An 11,548-nucleotide genomic window follows, 5' to 3' on the forward strand; every position below is an offset into this window, starting at 1 on the left:
AGAAGAAGGCAACGTTAAACAAATAGATTAGCGTTAGAAGCAGGGCTTGAAGTGGGAAAAAAACCTGGGGTGCACTAAAAGGGGCGTGGTTAATCTCATAAAGGGGTGTGGCCTATTCAAGTAGGGGCGTGGCCTAAATCAAGATAACTAGCATTGTGTGCTTAAGAAAATCATGAAGTCGCATCCAGCAAAGGATAATAAAATAGGCAAAAAGGTATATTTATTAAGTATAAGCCATGAAAATACCAAACACTTTAAAAAACATGTAAACATTATTTATATTACTTAGAAATCTATTGCAGGATTCCCCGAAACCCTTGAAGGTATTCAGTGTGTTTATTTTGCTGGGGTTTTTCCACAACAATTTTCTTCAGCAGACCTTCTACTTTTTGCAAGCCAACTCTTTACATACAGCTTTGCATCAAATGTTTCAAATGGAGGACCATTGAGTTTTACCCATAAGCATGAAGAAATGGTCTGTACAAGAAGCGAGGCCCTTGTTGGACAAGCAATTAAGTTCATTGCGCTGAAACCTCTCTCGCAATCCGCATTACTTGCTGGCAGGGTGTCAATGCAAACTACTAACTTTTTTAATGCTTCAGGGGTTTTCTTTCCACCAAAATCTTTGAACAGTCTAAAAGCTTGGATAGTATCTCTTGCTGGCAGCTGAAATTCTGAACACAGTTTCTGGGTATCTGTTTCCCCATAAAGAATGCATTCATCACCAGAAGGCAAGTTGCCTGCATCTAGCACACTGAAGCTGGCTATGCGTTCTTTCTCAGAATCCGGGGCACATCGTTTATTGATATTTACAGACAGACTTTGGTAAAACTGATTTTGATTAAGGGCAACAGAGTTACTTTTACCATGGGAAAGAGGAACATTCTTGAATTTGCCCTCGTCCACTGCTCTCTGAGCCGCAGAAGCAAACTCCCCTGGTGAGTCCTTCATTGCTATAAATATGCGTACTTGACTAACCAAAAGTCTGTGGGCATCAACAATTGTAATATCCCTCCTCTGTAAGGAGAGTGATAAGTCTTTGAGCTCTTGAAGTGCATTACACATTACCCCCAAATCTCTGATAAAAGTATAGGATGTAAGCTTCTTGAGGAGACCTTCATACTTACTCCGGTCTCTTATGGGTCTGGATGGGTCTTAAGAAGCATTCTCAAAATGTTTGCACAAGGCAGGGTAGCAGTTCCAAACAGATCTGTAACTGGATGCTTGCCATCTAGTATCAAGCATTTTCCCGATCTTCTGAAGCTGTACACATAGCTCTCTGGTGGCCAGATTTAGCTCTCTCTGGTTTTTGGGTGACATGCTGTATGTGGCATACAATGAGTCCATGAACATCTTGAAGTGATTGACCCCTGCAACCTCATCAACTGTATCTGCCACAACAAGTTCTAGTCTTGAGCCAAACAGTGCCATGTCAGTACAAGATTTGGAAATTCTGATTTCAACAATGCTACTACTCCTCCTTTTTTACCAAACATTACTGCTGCTCCATCAGTACATACCGCAATCAAGATATCACGAAGCAGACTTTTTGTGAGTCCAACTTTTTCAAAGTAACTTAGGAGAGCTGTCTTTACGCCAATAGCATTAGTTTCTGCCAGCTCCAGAAGGCCGAAATAGATGGACACTGGGGTACTTTCATTTCCAAAAATGCCACGGAGATAAATGATCAAGGTAGAAGCATTGCTAATAGAAGTGCTCTCATCAATTAATACTGTGATCTTTGGTTTGTGTTGTCTGATATAACAGACCAATCTTTGTTTCATTTCCAATGCAATGTGTTTTATTATTTCAGTTGCAGTCACATTGCTGTGCAAAACATGGCCCATTGGACTGCCATTCTTTGCCTGAAGGAGAATTAGATCAGGGTGGTCAGTGAAAGGGCGATCTTTTTTTGCCAAGTAGTAGGCAGTGTCAAATACCCTGCATGTGCTCTCCATATGTTTTGCATTACATTCATGTACTGTCACCACCAATGTATTTTTCCGCTGAGCTGTAAGAATGTCCTCAGCTGCCAAGTGACCAGCGCTCACCTTATGCTCCATAATCTTCTCCCTGAGCTGTTTCTGCCTGAAAGCTTTTCCGTCACCGGAAGGGTCAACCTCGCCATCTGCCCACACTTTACTTACGCGCATGCCCTGGGTGTTATTGTGCACTGAAAGACCTGTTGATTTAGCCTGTTTACAGGAAGAACATCCAATATTGCCTGTCTTAAGATACAACCATTTATATTCCTCCTGAAAGTAATACCACTGTTTAGAGTTCCAGCAGTCAGGGAATTTGACAGTTTCTTTCTCTGGCACACGTTGAAGTCTTTGTAAAGGTGGACTGTCCCTGTCAGACTCTTGCTGAGTTTTACTAGCCTCATCAATAGTTGGTTGTGCTGGACAAGACTCTCCTGTAACACGCTGGTGCTTCAGTGATGGTAGGAGGTCAATCATTGAAGACTGCATAGACTTGCGCTTCAGAGCAGAAGCAGATAAGCTACTGGTAGCCATGGTAAAATGTAGAACTTCCTTCTTGAAGGCTGGGCTGGTATATCTGAAAAAGAAAAGAAAATCTTGCTCTGCTGGTTTCCTCTGCTGATTTTGGTTTCCAGGTGATAAGGCCTTGCTTCACGAAAATAGAATATTGAGCCTCATATCTGCAACAAAAATTGAATAGTTTACTCCAGTGATCAACAATGTTTAATTGGAGTGCCATTTGGAAGGCAGATGTTACTCTTCATTTTGTGCTGCTCCTGAAAGGATCTCTCATTGTGCATTGAAGTTGTAAGGTTTTCCTGATCTGGAGATCCCAAAATACATCTTCCTCGGGTCTCCAAAAGTCCTTTGATGGCACTGGTACATCTGTATGTACTATACTCCAGTCTACTTACTCCTTCCTGATTTGGATACACTGGACTTGTTCGCTGCCTCACACATGGATACCGGTACACACTGCCTGCACAGTTCTCTCACACACATACTCCCTGCTAAGGCCCGATGTATAGTATTTTGATTTATGTAACACTTACTACCCCTGATGAGGCGTTGCATCGCTTTTTCGCCGAGTAGCATGCTACTACGAAATCCATAAAGGATTAGTGGCAAATTAGTACAGTGAAATATGAAAGTAATTTGAGTGGTGGATGTGTTAGTCATTTGGATTGAGAAGGGTAGTGGAGGGATAGAAGAGGGAAAATGTATGCATTTATATAGCACTTGCTACCCCCGAGGTGTTGAATTGCTTTTTCGGCAAGTAGCACAACTACCCCAGAACCCAAACAATACTAAACCCTCAGAACAAACCCACAAAGCAATAATAGACTACTGCATCACTGCATGGAATAAATAATATCCAGAGGCACTGCCATCATACTGCGTCACTGCATGGAATAAAGAGTACCCGTCGGCACTGCTCTCTTCCTACCTCACTGCACAGTATAAAGAACACTCCTAGGCACTGCCCTCATTCTATATTTTTATATCACTGCACAGTATAATCATTCCAGAGGCACTGACATCCATCTGCCACATTGCATCCACCACAGCTCTCTGGATAGGATTAACTCTACCACCTCAGAACCTAAAGATGTGTCTCAGGTGGTCTGCAGCCAGAACACCTTGGAAGGAGGTGTCGCTTGAAGCAACATCAGCAAATCCATTCCTTTCCTCAGCTCTGATGGTGGAATGCTGCTGTGGGAGGGAGTCTGAACTAGAACAAAATGCCTTAACCAGGTCAGGCTCTCATGAACACTCCAGCAGAAAGTGTAGTCAGTGGACATTTCATATTTCTTACAAAATAGAAAAACTTTCAGCTGTGAAAACAGTGGTACACGTTTTAATATCTTACCAACTCGAAGCTGAAGGATTTACGGAAATTTTTGCAACAGTCTCAGAGGGGCATGTTCACTACACGATAGTCATCGGACCTTACTCTGAATCATGGAAAGCCTTTGGGATGCTAACTAGCAAGCCTACCAGCTCTGCAAAAGAGAACATAATTTGTGGCAGCACTCTAACTTTTGATGGTTAAAGGATATAGGAAAGATCAACCTTATATGGCAAGATATGGGGGAGAAATCTCTCCCTACTTGTCACAGGACAGGTTACTTGCCCTTGATCCCCAGAGTACACAAAGCACATGAAGGTCACAGGCAAACATGGCTATTTAACAAGCATGGCTTTTCAGACAGGCAGACCACCTAACCATGCCAATGGCAGACTGGAATGCAAAATGTCCTAATTACCATCTGGGTTGCCAGGAATGGGCGAGTGGGAAGGTGCGCCATTAAATGTAAGCATTAAGAAATATTTGGGAAATATACAGGGGATCTCTGGCTCAACATAAACCTTGATCTAAGTTCTGAGTTTTGCTGAAGTTTGTACAATGCTAAAATCCCCTTTTACTGCCAGAAAATTTGTGAAATCCCAAAAGTCACGTGTTCCAATGTAGACAAAACACAGGCATTAATAACTGCATCTGTACACGTACAAGCACGATCTTGGAAAGATAATGTGCACTACAGCTCGCCACCTGACATGGCTCAGAGAGGACATCAAATCCGAAAAACTACAGGGCAATCAGACTGCTATCTGTGCCCTCTCAGCAAGATAACAATGATGGATGCGAGTGGCCTTCAGCTCTCCAACTGCCTGGGAGCTGCCCTCTTGATAAACTGAGCAGGATATATGGCCCTTGTGTTCTAACCACCATGTGATCTTCTCCCGGGCTTCCTCCGACAGAGGGACTTTGTAAGAGTAGAGACGCCCCTACTAAGTGAGTCCCTGGAGCGCTCTATAATGTAGAGTGCCCGGGGCAATGGCTTAGATGGAAGTGGAGAGAAGACCCACAATCCAGGCCAATTGTCTGAGAGGTATCTGAGGTTTGGTGATCGAACGTCTTAATCCGTGACAAATATTTGAAATCTTTTTGGATGGAAAACTGAGAGTTGAGGCGGTGGAGTCTATCTCAAAGCCTAGAAAGGTAAGGGTCTGCAAGGACATTAGGACGGATTTAATCTCATTCACCACAAAGCCCAGACCCTGCAGAAGATCCTCTGCTGTTCTGAGTTTGCGAGAGAGCTGATGAGGGCATGCGTCCATGAGGGGCATGACGTCCAGGTAGACAATAAACCGGATACCCTGAACTCCACTGCTGGTCTGAGGACCTTGGTGAAGCACCAAGGGGCCGAGGAGAGACCGAATGGAAGGGCAGTAAACTCGTAAGTATGACAAATTGGAGGAAGTGGCGATGGGGAGGGAAGATTGGTATAACCAGGTAGGCATCTTTTAAATCCAGCCGTTCCATCCAGTCCAAAGGTCGAAGGACATCGCTGAGGAGGTGAATCCCTTCATTTTGAAATGACGGTAAACTACCCACTTGTTGAATTCGCTGAGATTGATTACTGGACACTTGCCTCCATCTATTTTGTCTACTAAAAATATATTGCTGATGACCCCCGTGGATGAGGGGTTGCCCAGGCGATAGCCCCTTTGGCTAGAAGGGAAGAAACTTCTGAGTCTACAAGACTGGACTCTTGCTGAGAGAACTGTATGGGATGTGATCTCAGTAGGGTTCGCCTTTCAAGGGTTTGCCTATATAATCTTGAACCGTCTGCAGTACCCAGGAATCCCTGTGATGGAAATCCAAGCCCAGAAAAATTTCCCCAGCCTCCCCCCTACCCTTAAGAAGAAAGAAGGGAGAACACTCACCGGGACTAGAGGAGGACGCTGCTCCACGATATCCACGGCCCTTGCCTCGCTGGCCTCTTGTGGGATAGAAATTCCCAAATATTGTCTGGTCTTGGTACTGATGCCTGGGGTCTTGTCCCCTTGGAAGGGAGTTGGTTGGAAGGGCGGCCGGTCAAACGGCCCCTCCCTCGCCCGGCTCCACGGAAAACCGGGGGAAAAACCTTTCTGATTGATGACTCAGCCTTGTCAAGGGAGATGAAAGTGTTCACAAACTTTCCTAGCTACTTGACAAAAGGCTTGCCAAAGAGTCCCACTTGAGCCACTGCCCCCGCTTCTGAATCATCAAGATCCCCTAACTTGGGGTCCACTTTGATGAGGGATCGTCGACGCTCAGTGGAAAGGGCATGGTTGGCGTTACCCAAAAATACTATGGCCCTTTGTGCCCAACCTCACAGTGCATCTGGAGAGATTATGGAGCCTGACAACTTGGCCTCTTCGGCCATATCTATAATTTTTGTGAGGGGTCCTAAGGTGTCTAAGAACTTGACCTGGCATGCCAACCAGGACCTGTCGATCCCCTTCTTAGGGTCCTTCATAAGTTTTTGTAGGAATGTGGCCATTCTAGTGTCAATCTCTGGTGTGAGAGCTACTTTGCCATCAAGGGAAGGTCTGGCGTACTCTGCTCTCAAGCACTCGCGAGCGTCCTTCTCCAGGGGTTTGGAAATACACAAAGCCACATAATTGGCGATGTTTTCCACCGGGGCCCATTCCGAGGAGCGAGGATGAATAATGGGATCGGGGTCCAACATGTCGGAGATGTCCTGGGATGGATGTTAGGGGAGCGATGGTCTAGAGGGCCTGGTTCAGAGTCGGGGTGACATGCGTTGTTAGGGGAAGTATCATCTGGAGTCACTGGGTTCTTCGTCAGTGGCAGGGACGGTTGTGTCGGTTGGGTAGCTAGAAAGGCTTGTTTGAGCCTATCGATTACATTAAAATCTACCCCCGCGTCTCTGGGTCATTTGGGTGGGGCAGTATCAGAAAGGGGAGTAGTATCTGGAGGTCTAGTCAGAGGCGTAGGCGCCGTTGGCAAAGCTGTTAGGCGAGCTAAGGCCTGGTCAATCTTCCTGGACAGTCTGTCCTCCAGGGGTGTTATAGCCTCTGCCACAGCCCTGTAAATAGATGCGTCTACCGCATCATAGAATTTGTCGTCCCAAGGGTGGTATCCTTCCTTGGGAGTCATCCCCGTAGTCCATTTCCATCACTACATGGGACTCACTGAGGTAAGTAATCAAAAGTCTGGGTGACAGACCTGCAGCCTGGTTTAGGTTGCTCATCACTGGCTGGGTGTCAGCCAAATGACATAGAGTGAGGAAACCTCACAGATTTTCTTGGTCACATCCCTGGAGAGACACAACCTGGACCAAGTAAAAAATAGCAATATAAATATATACACTCTGTGGCCTGGGTAGCTCCCCACAAGCACAGCTCACTAATACAGACCAGAAGTAACACTTTCAGGGCGTGTGACACAAATACCAACTCTGCTGCTTGAGTACTACTCCTGTGTCAAAAAAGCAGCAGAGTGTAGCTTTTATAGAACAGATCGGCCACTTAAACTGACAGCGGCATGATCCTACAGCCGTTAGGCGTCTCCCTCAGGCCACAACAACCGCTGGGGGAAACTACGGCGCGCCGTTCGATCCTCTCAGGGATTTGAATGCGTGCGCCGCATCTTGCACAGCCTCTGATGCCCCTGGTGGTGGGAGGACTGCGCTGAGCGCAACAATCCAGACAGAAGACCGCATAGGAGCGGAAATGCTCCTGTGGTCAATAAAACTTCCCAAAAGAAAACAAAGGAAAGAAAAACAAAGAGGAAACGGTGGAGAAAACACCGCACCACCTACCCACAAGCAAAGTCTTAATTAAAGCATAAGGCGGTAAACATTAAACGTGAAGCGTAGAATCTACCAGTACTATCTAAGGCATTACTTGAGACATTAATAAGAAAATATAAGCGAATATAAAGCAATTGACATACAGGGCAATAAGGTTAAAAACCCTCACAAAGCACAATATGAAAATGAACAAGAAGAACACTTATCTCGGCTGCGCAGCAGCGAAGAAAGAGGAAGCAGAATATGTTGGTCTATGTCGCCCCGATTGGAGGATCCATGTCTGTGGCTGATTGGACAATTTTTTGTTTACTACCTTTTTTATCCAAAGTTTCATGGGAAAGTTAGTTGTTATATGTTGTTTTGCCTGCTGTTTAATAAAGTGAAGAGAGAAAGCATAATCTCCGACTCCAGTCCTGACATAGAATCTCCATGATCTGTTCGATGAATGTGTGGTTTTCTTTTCTCTGGGAAGGTGATAAAACGTGTGGAGAGAGAACCATGAGTTGTTAGTGGTGATGATGTGGATCTAGAGGTTTTTACTAGAGGGAAGAGATGTAGTCTGTGATTATTTCATGGAACATGAAGGGCTGTATTTACAGGCTAGACCACCTTTTAAGCATACTGGGCAGTCTAATCTAATGTTGCCCTACCTGGGGAAAGCCCAGATGAATATCAGATCTGGTGTAGCCTTTGAAGCTCACCCCTCTGATATGCCAATTTACTAGCCATCTGAGGAGAAGGGAGCTGTGACCTCCTTTCTGCCCAGCCTTTGTCTCCTACTCATGGGAGTGTAACACTGCCTGGCAGGAGGTCAGAATCCTGTCTTGGCGGCAGCAGGTATGGGAATGTGCGGGCTGGTCAGCCAGTTCACAGTAAAGCTGCGGGTCAACCAGGGGGTAACCTCTATGGTGCCCTCTTAGTGCATCCCATGTTTTTCAGGGCACACAAATTATGTCAGGGGTGAGGATGCACATTGGTTGATACCAAACATGAATTATTGCAGTGGTACCATAATGAAGCTGCTAATCTTGAGGTTGCCCGCTTGTCAGCCCATGTTATCCTATGAACCGCAGACACATATAGTGGTTTCTAATAGGGAATTCCCTATAGGGACATAGAGGCTTGCACTTACATGTCCACACCTCTGTCACCCTGTCTCCTGGGCTGTGGAGACCTTCTTTGGGGTGCCTTACATAGATTAAAGTATTACAGCAAACAAATGATGGACGGAATGCTGACAATGTAAACATTCTCCCTCAGTGAAAAGATCTGGGTTAAATCAATCGTTCTTTTGCCCACTATGCCACCCAAGTTTGGACCCAGCCATATGCAAATCAGTCTTGGCCCTGTGCCATGTAGGAACAGTCCAGAACGAACTGTCAGGCCAGGTCCTCCCTGGACCAGAAACAAGCATCCTGGGACTGGTTTCAGGGTATGTCACCCTTCTTCAGGCAGGCTAGCTTGAATCCAGTGGCACAGTGAGCAAGGGACCCATGTCTGCGCATACCCATCCCACTTAGGGCGAATAGTGTTACATCAAACAAATGATGGACGGAATGCTGACAATGCAAACATTCTCCCCCAGTCAAAAGATCTGGGTTAAATCCATCGTACTTTTGCCCACCGCGCCACCCCAGTTTGGACCCAGCCATATGCAAATCAGTCTTGACCCTGTGCTACATAGGAACAGTTCAGACTGAACTGCAAGGCCAGGTCCTCTCTGGACCGGAAAAAAGCATCCTGGGACCTGTTTCAGGGTGTGTCACCCTTCTTCAGCTAGGCTACCTCAAATCCAGTGGCACAGTGAGCAAGGGACCCACGTCTGGGCATACCGATCACACTTAGGGCGAAAAGTGTTACAGCAAACAAATGATGGACGGATTCCTGACCATGCAAACATTCTCCCCCAGTCAAAAGATCTGGGTTAAATCCATCGTTATTTTGCCCAGTACACCACCCCAGTTTGGACCCAGCCATAAGCAAATCAGTCTTACCCCTGTGCCAGAAAGGAACAGTCCAGACCGAACTGCCAGGCCAGGTTCTCCCGGACCGGAAACAAGCTTCCTGGGACCGGTTTTAGGTTATGTCACCCTTCTTCAGCCTGGTTAGCTTGAATCCAGTGGCACAGTGAGCAAGGGACCCACGTCTGGGCATACCCATCCCACTTAGGGCGAAAAGTGATACAGCAAACAAATGATGGACGGAATGCTGACAATGCAAACATTCTCCCCCAGTCAAAAGATCTGGGTTAAATCCATGTTTTTTTACCACTACGCCACCCCAGTTTAGACCCAGCCATATGCAAATCAGTCTTGACCCTGTGCCACATAGGAAAAGTCCAGATCAAACTGCCAGGCCAGGTCCTCCCTGGACCAGAAACAAGCATTCTGGGACCGGTTTCAGGGTATGTCACCCTTCTTCAGCCAGGCTAGCTTGAATCCAGTGGCACAGTGAGCAAGGGACCCACATCTGGGCATACCCATCCCACTTAGGGCGAAAAGTGTAACAGCAAACAAAATGATGGACGGATTGCTGCCCATGCAATCATTCTCCCCCAGTCAAAAGATCTGGGTTAAATCCATCGTTCTTTTGCCCAGTACGCCACCCTAGTTTGGACTCAGCCATATGCAAATCAGTCTTAAGCCTGTGCCACAAAGGAACAGTCCAGACGGAACTGCCAGGCCAGTTCCTCAGGGACCGGAAGCAAGAATCCTGGGACCGGTTTCAGGGTATGTTACCCTTACAGCCAGGCTAGCTTGAATCCAGTGGCACAGTGAGCAGGGGACCCAAGACGGGGCATACCCATCCCACTTAGGGCGAAAAGTGTTACATCAAACAAATGATGGATGGAATGCTGACAATGCAAACATTCTCCCCCAGTCAAAAGATCTGGGTTAAATCCATCGTACTTTTGCCCACTACGCCACCCCAGTTTGGACCCAGCCATATGCAAATCAGTCTTGACCTTGTGCTACATAGGAACAGTTCAGACTGAACTGCAAGGCCTTGTCCTCCCTGGACAGGAAACAAGCATCCTGGGACCGGTTTCAGGGTGTGTCACCCTTCTTCAGCCAGGCTAGCTCAAATCCAGTGGCACAGTGAGCAAGGGACCCACGTCTGGGCATACCCAACACACTTAGGGCAAAAAGTGTTACAGCAAACAAATGATGAGCGGAATGCTGACAATGCAAACATTCTCCCCCAGTCAAAGGATCTGGGTTAAATCCATTGTTCTTTTGCCCATTATACCACCCCAGTTTGGACCCAGCCATATGCAAATCAGTCTTGACCCTGTGCCACAAAGGAACAGTCCAGACGGAACTGCCAGGCCAGTTCCTCAGGGACCGGAAGCAAGAATCCTGGGACCAGTTTCAGGGTATGTCACCCTTACAGCCAGGCTAGCTTGAATCCAGTGGCACAGTGAGCAAGGGACCCTCGTCTGGGCATACCCATCCCACTTAGGGTGAAAAGTGTTACAGCAAACAAATGATGGACGGAATGCTGACAATGCAAACATTCTCCCCCAGTCAAAAGATCTGGGTTAAATCCATCATTCTTTTGTCCACTACGACACCCCGTTGGGACCCAGCCATATGCAAATCAGTCTTGACCCAGTGCCACATAGGAACAGTGCAGACCGAACTGCCAGGCCAGGTCCTCCCTGGACTGGAAAAAAGCATCCTGGGACTGGTTTCAGGGTACGTCACCCTTCTTCAGCCAGGCTAGCTTGAATCCAGTGGCACAGTGAGCAAGGGACCAACGCCTGGACATACCCATCCCACTTAGGGCGAAAGTATTACAGCAAGCAAATGATGGATGTAATGCTGACAATGCAAACATTCTGCCCCAGTGAGACTTGAATTAAGCTATCCTAGCTGAAGAGGGGTGAAACCCCGAAACCGTCCTAGTATGCTTGTTTTCGGTCCAGAGAGGACCGGGCTTGGCAGTTTGGTCTGTACT

The 11,548-nt window shown here is 46.7% G+C and overlaps 1 pseudogene; it reads right to left on the reverse strand.

Annotated features, from left to right (window-relative positions):
* Positions 1 to 293: 293 nt before the first annotated feature.
* LOC144762932 (E3 SUMO-protein ligase KIAA1586-like) lies at positions 294 to 2,516 on the reverse strand (annotated as a pseudogene).
* Between the last annotated feature and the right edge of the window lie 9,032 nt (positions 2,517 to 11,548).

The sequence above is a fragment of the Lissotriton helveticus genome, chromosome 6 (genome assembly GCF_964261635.1).
Source record: "Lissotriton helveticus chromosome 6, aLisHel1.1, whole genome shotgun sequence".
NCBI lineage: Eukaryota > Metazoa > Chordata > Amphibia > Caudata > Salamandridae > Lissotriton > Lissotriton helveticus.